The following is a 10483-nucleotide window of genomic DNA, read 5'->3' on the forward strand; positions in this document are numbered from 1 at the left end:
TTTTTATTCTCTTCCTATTACTTCGTTCATCTTTATATGCATTCACTGAAATCACATTTTACATTTGAACATCATATTTACGTTTCAAATTTTCCTTCTCTTGATGGTGACTTTCATTTTGCTGGAACTTTCCCCTCGTTTTTATCTAATTCTAATAATAAAAACTTTCCCCTCTTTTTTTCCACTGATGATGACTTTCATTCTATTGTCACTTTTCCTTCGTTTATATCTAATTCTAATATTAAAAACTTCCCCTCTTTGTTTTCTCTTTGTTTTCACTGTTGATGACTTTCACTCTAGTGCCACTTTCCCCTCGTTTCTATCTAATTCTAATAATAAAAACTTTCCTCTCTTTGTTTTCCACTGATAATGACTTTCATTCTACTGCCACTTTCCCCTCGTTTCTATCTAATTCTGATAATAAAAACTCACTTTCCCCTCGTTTCTATCTAATTATAATAATAATAAAAGCTTTCCCTTTTAGCTTTCCACTGATGATGACTTTCATTCAACCGTCACTTTCCCCTCTTTTCTATCTAATTCTAATAGTAAAAACGTTCCCTCTTTTATTTTCCCACTGATGATGACTTTCATTCTACTGTCACTTTCCCCTCGTTTTTATCTAATTATAATAATAAAAGCTTTCCCCTCTTTGCTTTCCACTGATGATGACTTTCATTCAACCGTCACTTTCCCCTCGTTTCTATCCAATTCTAATAATAATAATACTTTCCCCTCTTTTTTTCCCACTGATGATGACTTTCATTCTACTGTCACTTTCCCCTCGTTTCTATCCAATTCTAAAAATAAAACTTTCCCCTCTTTTTTTTCCCACTGATGATGACTTTCATTCTACTGTCACTTTCCCCTCGTTTCTATCCAATTCTAAAAATAAAACTTTCCCCTCTTTTTTTTCCCACTGATGATGACTTTCATTCTACTGTCACTTTCCCCTCTTAGTTTTCCACTGATGATGACTTTCATTCTACTGTCACTTTCCCCTCGTATCTAATTCTAATAATAAAAACTTTCCCCTCTTAGCTCTCCACTTACCTTTCTCTCACTGCTACCTCCTCTACATTTGTTTTTCTGTGTCCATTATATATTTTCATAAGCTGATCAGTATCTTCTCTCATTAATCTGATTTTTCCCCTCTCCCACCTGTTTCCATCTGTTAATAACATCTTGTGCTCATTCACCGCCTTTTTTTATTATGCCCATTTACTTTGTTCTTGCTGCTACATTCCCTTTTTCTGTATCATTCAATACGTTTCCCATTTTCATTGTTCTAATCCCATTGTTCCATTTCCGCCATTATCTTCCTATCCATTGCCGTTGACTTCACCACCTCTCTGTTTCTACTTCCTCTGTTATCATCGATTTTTAACGTTTTATCTTTCCGTTCTCTTATCAAACCCGGTGTTTCTTTCATGTCTCCAAAGAAAGCTATTTCCTATCTCTTCTTCGATCTTTCTCTGTTTGTTCTTTACTGATACATTTCCTTGGTGTTAAAATTAGCATTTGTGTTGATTATGTTTAGAGCATTTGTGTTTGTATTAGAGACTCTCTCTCTCTCTCTCTCTCTCTCTCTCTCTCTCTCTATTTCCCTGACCTAGATAGACGTTCTGGCTTCGTTTAATATGATTTTGATCATTGTCTTCAGTTACGTTTTAACGCTTCTAGTTTTCAAGAATCAGTTCGATGTTTATGAACAATGGCTGCCGTAAGATATGATTTGTGTGAAACTTCTCTCTTTTTTTCCACATTCTCTCTCTCTCTCTCTCTCTCTCTCTCTCTCTCTCTCTCTCTCTCTCTCTCTCTCTCTCTCTCTCTCGTTAGAAGAATAACTTCATGTTGTAATTGATGTATATATATCTCTCTGTTCCATGTGTTTTGCTCTGAATTTGGAAACGGTAAGGAAGAGGTTGTCCTTTAAATATAAATATAATATATAAATATATATATATATATATATATATATATATATATATATATATGCACGTGACTTCTTTATATAAGCGAATACCGCAGGAAATTGATAGGCAATGCCTGAATAAAGACGCAAGCACTTGGTATAGATTTTCTGCCTATCATATTCCTGTGGTATTCGCATATACTTATGATAGTTTGGATTATGGTAACTAAATACTGTAGTTTCATATCTGTTTGGAACATGTTTATTTCATGTGTAATATAAACTTGTATATCTCTTACACTCCTGTGTAAGGTGTTTGTATGCTTTTGTTTCAATGTATTACTCGTCATCTTCAAGTGTCCGTAATTTCTTAAAACCCCATTCCGTCAAAAAAGATATATTTTGATTGTATTAACTTTTTTTAGTCACTTGGCATTGGCCGTTATGATGGCGGTCGGAATGTATCATTTTCTCTTACGTAATTGTCTCTTCTCAAAGAAAATAAGGTAACAAGAGCCTCTGGCATTTTTTCCTTCACTCTTTGTTTTATGCCCATCAGGGATTTTTACTTCTCGCCAGGATAAGTCTAACAGGAACTGGAATAATAGCCGGGTCTCAGGAATTGTGCTATGGGAGTTAATGGATTTTAACGGATTGGCTTAAGTCTCTCTCTCTCTCTCTCTCCTTTTCTTCTCCTCGTCTCCTCTCTCTCTCGTCATTTTCTCTCTCCTCTCCCTCTCTCTCGCTCTCTTGGAATCTCTCTTCACTCGCTCTCCTCTCTCTACCTCTCTCATCTCTCACTTCCGGTTTAAGTCACATTTTTATCACATTTAAGTAACTCTTTCCTATATTTTACACCGTTTAAATTGTCATATTTTAATTTGTCGTTGCAATCTTATCTTTGGTATAAACGTTAAACCGCCTTTCTAAGTGATGTCACATCCATTAAGTATATGCCATCCTGGAGCGACGGAAGTCTCAAGACATGTTTAAGTGAAGCCACATGCTTTAAATATGTGCAATCTAAAGCAACGGAAGTATGAAGGCATGTTTAAGTGATGCCACATGCTTTAGAATTTTGCCATTCTGGAGCACCAGAAGTCTCAAGACATGTTCAAGTGATGCCACATGCTTTAAATATGTGCCATTCTGGAGCGACGGAATTCTCAAGACATGTCAAGAGGGCAGTTAAGTTTTCCATTTGAAAGTTCATCAGTCTATCGGACTGAATCCTGGAGAAGATTTTAAGCTGCAGGGAAAACATCTATCAATACCAAATTAGTTTATGCCACTGAAATGAGCTATGAAATAGTACGAGTTCAAGTAATGCAAGTAATGAATATATCATGTGTTTATCACCCTTGTATGTATGAATATACATCCAGAAATCATATGTATGAATAACCTGATCACGAAATATACAAGACGAGATGCTATGCATAAATAAAGGTAATGCCCAGGAGGAAAATGAAAAACGAGAACTGCCTGAGATCTTTCGGTCTTAACGACCCATTACTAAAGATACCTTTTACATAAAGGGCGACGAAAAAGATGAACGTTACCTGCCCAGAACTGAAGAAAAGAGAGGGAAAAGAACAAAACGTCAAGAAGTAAGGACTTAACACGGAAGGAAGAGATAAGAAACTGAGCAGAAGGGAGAGGAGTATAGATTACACTAAAAACCTCAGAGAATTCGAAACAGACTTAGGTTAATCTTGATGTAATAACTATTCCTCGCACATTTTCTCAAATGTGTTAGTTTATTAGGGATATGAAAATTCATTTCAACCTCTAATTACCCTTTTGAACAAAAAAAAAAAAATAAAAGCCATTGTGAAATTGGAAAAAGAGAAAAAAAGGGAAAGAAATCCTCGTAAAAGAAAACTGGAGACCCGTGATCGATACCACTTTTTGGGATTTTCTCTCCACTATCGGTTTCGCGCAAGAAATACCAATTCCTCGATTAGAGAGAGAGAGAGAGAGAGAGAGAGAGAGAGAGAGAGAGTGGAAGCCGTTCGAATAAAGGGAGGAGGAATCTGAATTTTTCTTGAAGATTTCTTTTCGGATTCCGCGTATGGTGATGGACCAAAGTATTTCAATCTTTTTTTCTTTCCTTCTTTTTTCATCACACTTTCGGTGTTGTTTATTTCTGCGGCCTCAGCTTCGAAACGGATGAGATTCTTTGTTGTGTGTGTTGTGTGTGTGTGTGTGTGTGTGTGTGTGTGTATGTTTTTTTTTACGTCATCGAAGACTCGATCAGTAAAGTCTTGTTACCCTGAGAATTCAAGCTATTTTCCCATCACAATACGGATGTGTGGGTTTTGCCTCCAAAGCTAACATTGTGTGTGTGTGTGTGTGAGTATATATATATACACACACACCCACATTCACACACACACACAATATATATATGTATATATGTATATATATATATATATATATATATATATACATACATACATACATACAATACGCCTTTATTCCCTTAAAAAAGGGTGGCACCAAGAAGGGTACTATCACCCTGCTTCTTTGCAGAACTCCAGAAATAAATATACCAGCCTCACGCTTATCTTGGCTTCCATCAAACGCTGACTGAGCTGAGCACGTATTTATAGTTGGATGAACTGGTGGGCTGTATACGGAGAGCGAACCACGAACTTATCAAGCGTGGAGCAGGGCGCTCTACCTTTCAGTCACGCAGCTAAGAAAGAAGTCAGGTGTTTGGATTGGCAGGTGACAGGCCAGGGGATCAGACCACGGCTCTTGCAAATGCGAACATAGCGTTTTAAAGCATTTTAAAAAAAATGACACTTGAATGAGACCTTATCCATATCTCGGGAAATTTATTAAGGTAACGATACTTGTGCAACAGATATACTTGGATGGGCTTCGTATAATAAGTAAGCAGATGTTGACATTTTGCCTAGACCTTTAAAGTATATTTTCAGTTTGCGTCTATGTGTGTTGGTGTGTTTATCGTTATTTTTATTACTTTTTATATTTATACTCTGCTTATTGTGATAATTTATTTCCAAGGCGGTTAAGCAGTCAACACTGATTCGAGAAATTCTTATCTGAATGTGAAAGTAAAAAATCTAAAACAGTCCTGAGATTAGAAGAAAAATGTCTCGATGAATATGACCACAAACTGATGAAAAACTAAATCAAACAGCCTGGTTCGAAGATATGCTGTGTATGGATACTAATATGCGCTGATTATTGGTTCCATCTATTGGAATTAGGTGAAACCTAATAATAAAAAATGTTATAGTTCATTGTACGAAGGTTAGAGCCAGATTTGATTAAGATTGAAGAGGCTGTATTGAGCAGCATGAGATGATTCGCATGAATAATGAAAAACGTAAAAAATCTAGGTTAGGTATAAATTTACACAGGAACTGGACTTTTGGAATACAGAACGATTAAGGGCATTTTATTTCAGGAACCGCTGTCATTTTTCCTGCAAGAATTAAAATTCTCCAACGGTCTTGGCCTGCTCTTAGAAACATGCAAGATTTCATGAAAGCTCTGGCAACCGACCATAACAAAATATTATGAGCATTTCAGACCACCAAAATTGTGTTGAAATGCAAAGAAACATTTCTTCTTAGATCGCTTTTTAACAACCAATGAGAGAATCATCCCCTTGTTATTTTCTGGTCGTGATGTGGAAAGATGAGGTCGTTTCCGTGCAATAGACCTTGCGTATCATTAGTCGTATCATGATGTTGCTTGTAAAAGCAATTTGTCCTGCCCCCCACCGAGATTTCCAAGAATTTCCAAATGTCCCTTTCGTAATCAGACATCTTTAATTGGTGTCTTTTGGCGACGCTCCGTCGAAGGTAATTTCGAATCCCCCCCCCCTCCCCCGAACCCCCCCCCCCCGCCCCGTGTGTTTTCATTACCCATCCTTCGGAAATTTAACCCCCCTCCCCCTCCCCCTTGGAGGAGGGAACTGCTGTTTTTCTCCTGAAGAAGGAGAAGGAGGAGGAGGAGGAGGAAGAGAAGAAGAAAGAGGGAGGAAAGAGGTTTTCAATAAGCTTCTTAATTGCGGGGAAGTCGAGAGAGAGAGAGAGAGAGAGAGAGAGAGAGAGAGAGAGAGAGAGAGAGAGAGAGAGAGAGAGAGAGAGAGAGAGAGAGAGAGAGAGAGAGCACATCGGAAAGACAATTTCAAAGGAACCAATATTAAATTTCATCAGATATCCGGGAGCAGTATTGTCCTTTTAAGATATTGCTCTTTATTTATTTATTTATTTTTTTTTTATCCTAGCATTGTCCTTTTAAGATATTGCTCTTTATTTATTTTTTGTCTTTTTTATCTTTCGGGAAAAAGATCGCCAGAGCAGGAACCGAGGAATGTTAAAAAAGAAAACAAAAAAATAGTCAGACCTTTTTTCCTCTTTCTCCAAGACGCCGATCGACTTGTCTTAATTATTTTTAGATTACTTTTAGGCTTCACACATCGGGAATCGTGGATTATTTTTATGACTTGGACCTACAATTATCTTCGTAACATTTTTTCCCCTTTGTGCTCATATTTGAGTTGCCTATTTATTTGTTTATTTATTGACTTAATGTGTAACATTATTTATGTATTCATTTAATTTGTCCATTTTTATTTGTTTAATTAGTTTATTTATATTATTATTTGTTATTTGATTATATTACTATTTATTAGTTATTTAAGTACCTATCTATTTATTTATTTATTTTTCTAGTTAGGACTGTTTTATCATCATCATGTTTTATTCATACTGCGTTTGTATTGATTATTTTTTCGCTTCACGTATCATGTACCATATCATTTATACAGTAACGTTAATTTATCTTTACATCTTCAGCTACATGATTATTTGAGGTTTTTTTCACTTTTTTGTGTTAGTAATGTCTTTGTATAACCAATTTTCAGCCCAAAATTTGTATAACATGAATCATTAGTGAGTTCTGAATAGGATGGTTGAAGTGATTCAGCTTTCTGCTGTAAGAAAATTCAGAAAAGAAAAAACATTCTCTTTCTTGTGAAGAAAGATTCAACAGAATTGACCCAGAAATTTAAAAATGCTTTCACCCAATAGCATGGCAGAGAGACACATTTTGTCATAATCCCTCTCTTTCAGGAACTGAATAAAGTAAATTAACAAAGACTTTACGTCTTAAGAAGTCTTCAAGTTTCTTCAGTGGGTAACTTCGATGAACACAAGTAAACATACTCATGTGATCAAATAATACATCACTCTACATGCCATAGATGATATACTTACGAAGGCCAGCAATCATTCTCTTTAGGCACCAGAAATATTTACTTCACTCTAATTTTCGCTTTTCATACCGGTATGAATTTAATTGTTATGAAATTGTCGGTTTTGTTAAAAAAAAAAAAAAAAAAACACCGTATTAAAAGTACCCGACTCGAATTTTCCACTAACCTACATTTATTTTACTGAAAGCTAATCACCAAATGAAAAATAATTACAGCGTTATCCCGAACGCTCAGGACGGGGGTGAGGGAGGGGGGGGGGGGGTTCAGAAGCGCATAATAATTCCAAAGTTGTCCCATGAATTCTTATGGGCTTGACGCTAATTTCTATCAACTCTCAGTTTATTCTGATTTCCAAGAGACTCCTTCATTCAGAGGAATGAATTTTTATACCAGTGGAATATTTTTTTTTTTCGTATCTCAGAGGAATACATTGTTATAACTTAAAGGAATACATTTTTATATCCCAGGAATAATTTTTTTTTTATTAGAGGAATACATTTTTTGTAACTCAAGAGGAATACATTTTTATATCATAGAGGAATACATTTTTATATATCAGGAATAATTTTTTTCTTATCAGAGAAATACATTTTTATATCTCAGGAATAATTTTTTTTTTTTATCAGAGGAATACATTTTTGTATTCAAGAGGAATACACTTTTATATCTCGGAGGAATACATTTTTTATAACTGAAGAATCTCTCTCTCTCTCTCTCTCTCTCTCTCTCTCTCTCTCTCTCTCTCTCTCTCTCTCCACTTCTTTTTATTCGGTCATAATGGCGAGAAAGGTGCCTTTTTACCACTGATCGTCGAGATGAGAATCATCAGGGCCTCTTGAGTTCTGTCGTTCAATGACGTCTAAGCCTCATTAACTGGTCTTCGAAATCTGCAAATATATATATATATATTATATATATATATATATATATATATATATATATATATATATTATAAATAAAATATGTATTTCCTTCCTCGAGACGTCTTGCAAACATTAAACTTATGTTTTGTTTTGTTTATCCTTTCGCTGCCTCCCTGGAGATTATTTTTCTTCCTTTGGATGCACTTACAAGCTCAAAACCATTATAATGATACTTGATCATCGCTCGTGTAACGCCAGCATGATGTACAGCAATCGATCAAGTCGTGCCCATTTCTTTTCCAATATTGCCATCTCTGACGTTATTTGCGTACTTACTTATATCCCGTGCTTTAGTCACACTTTTATTTATTCATTTATTTATTTATTTATTTATTTATTTATTTTTGCAAAGCATCTTTAAGTCTCCCAATGTATTGAATCCTTCCCCTCTCCCTGTTGTAGACTTCAGTTGATATATGGATTTCATTCTGTCTTCTTCATGGTACCCTATGGCTGTTTATATCTCCGTTAAGATGTGGAACTCTATCTTAGAGAATTGGAAGTCCTCTGGTCATTCTGTTTAAGCGACTTGTGTTCACTCAGCTCCTAATTTATTCTTTTGAAATACTGAAACACATAATTTATGTCCATTCAGTTTTCTGAACGATGGTATTTTAAGATGAAACAAACAAAAAGAAATTCTCATTATCGGTATCCCCATCCACGTCCCCAGTATTCAAACTCGAATCCGCGTGATAGCTTGAAATATCTTTTTTTTTTTTTCCACTTTGCATTTTCACATCCTCTCTCCGTTCGCGAGGCCTCCTTTCCCCCTTCTAACACAGGCCAATTTATCTTACAAGCTTCCACAATTTCCCGCTCATGAACATTCATCAGCTCCACTTCACACCCTTTTATACAAAAAAAAAAAAAAAAAAAAACTTGACTCAACACTTTTGGTCTGGTCTGTCGGAAACTACGACGAAGAAGAGATGCTTATGACTGCCATTTATTTTTTTATTTTCTTGTATCAAAGAGAGAATTGGAGTGATTTTCCGGTCCCATTAATTTTGCTTTTATCTGTGAAGCGGTCTGCAATAAATCAGAGGTTGTTAGCATTATTTTTTTTTCCTATTTTTCTGTTCTGATAAAAGCAAGATTGCTAAGATTTCCATTTTGATTTCTTTTGCGCTAAAATTAGTCGGTACGTTTCATATTCATTATCATTCCCAAACCTTTTATTTCAGTATTCTTAGTTCATTCACGCCTTTCAACTACTGTTCAATTAAGGTTCGTTCATTTGTAATTTATTTATAATTATTTAAACATTCACTTTCAACAAATTCTACTGTTCTTCCCTTTTTTTCGTTATATTTTTCTTTTTCTAACGTCTGTTCCCTTTACAATTCGACCTATTGTTTACATTACTGTTTACACAGGAGACAGGTTGTGATGGAAAGGAAAGCGAAAAAGCACTTTATCCGTCAAAAGGAATCAATGGAAGATAAAGGTGTCTATAAAGATAAAGCATATAATCTTGATCACTTTTGACCAGCATTAGATTTAATGATAAAATGCATTTCATAAAGATGAAACCGATACTCTAATTATGAGTATAAAAAATATGGGATGATGATATCGACCAATTATGGTGGATGACTCAAATAAGGTGAAAGTGATTTTGAATTTTGAAGGGAACGCGATAAAAAAAAAACCAGGTCCAAATTACGTTAACAACATTATCTTCTATTTTTAGAGCACTGTATGTACAGTGATTTAGAATATGCAGTTATATTGCAACTGCATTTTGTTGCTTTTCTTTAGACGTTTTACCCTTACCGTCATGCACAGGGACTTATCAATGTAACTTTATATAAAATATTTCTCCAAATTCGTTAGCTGCCATTAGTTTCCTCAATTTCTGCAGAGTCATTGTGAAGTAGGTCAGAATATTTCTCAGAAATGAAAGAAAAGCAAACAAATTTGTCTTTTGATCTACAGTATATTTTATATCAATATAAACATGGTTTACCACGCTAAGCGATTAGATAATTAGCATATTTTCTTTATGAAAAGCCTATTACAAATCATTCTTATTTCATACTATCGCCCTCATTGTAATAATTGCTGGATTATTATCGGTTCTGTTTTTCAATGAACCAGTCACTTTGGTAGGTAATCGTCGTAGCGCTTTTCAAAGTCAGTCAGTGACCTTTGGTACAATGAAGCAGTTTGATTTGATTTATAATAATTCGGGGGGTTTTGGTTGAAAAGTAAATTGTCCTGAGAATGCAACATTGCCTTTAAGCAAAGGTTTTCCAGGTACTCAGCTCATATCCGACACTTTGGTTCAGTTGTAATTATTATTATTATTTATTTAAGTTTTTTTGCTTATTATTTCCCATAAATAAGCTAACCCTATGAAGTCGTTACTACACATGAATT

This window comes from Macrobrachium nipponense, chromosome 9 (assembly GCF_015104395.2).
Source record: "Macrobrachium nipponense isolate FS-2020 chromosome 9, ASM1510439v2, whole genome shotgun sequence".
Classification (NCBI taxonomy): domain Eukaryota; kingdom Metazoa; phylum Arthropoda; class Malacostraca; order Decapoda; family Palaemonidae; genus Macrobrachium; species Macrobrachium nipponense.